This window comes from Plasmopara halstedii, assembly GCF_900000015.1.
Source record: "Plasmopara halstedii genome assembly, contig: Scaffold_2904, whole genome shotgun sequence".
NCBI lineage: Eukaryota > Oomycota > Peronosporomycetes > Peronosporales > Peronosporaceae > Plasmopara > Plasmopara halstedii.
The window spans coordinates 1,423,379-1,423,729 of NW_020189809.1; positions in this window are offsets into that span (position 1 = coordinate 1,423,379).

The window sequence follows — 351 nt, forward strand, 5'->3', positions numbered from 1 at the left end:
AGACAGTGAAATCGCTTTTAACCGTGGCGGTATTAGGGAAATGAGAGGCTAAGCCTCCAAAGAACTCCATAAGTTCAGGAAACCTGTCCTTCAGTCCTGGAATACTCCAAGCTTCAAAGAAACCCGTCTGCTCGTTCATACGGTCCAACGCATTCCGGATTCTTTGCTCACGATCGATAACTTTCAGCAATTGTTTGTGTTGATCCACAATCAAGTCAATAGATCTCTGGGGCAGTGGGACCGCCAGCCGATCACGGTATTTCAAAATCATCTGAACAACATCTCGTGGTTTTAGTGTCATTAGTTCGTGCGGTAAGCAAGGAGGCATATCCGCATTACTAGCATCATTAA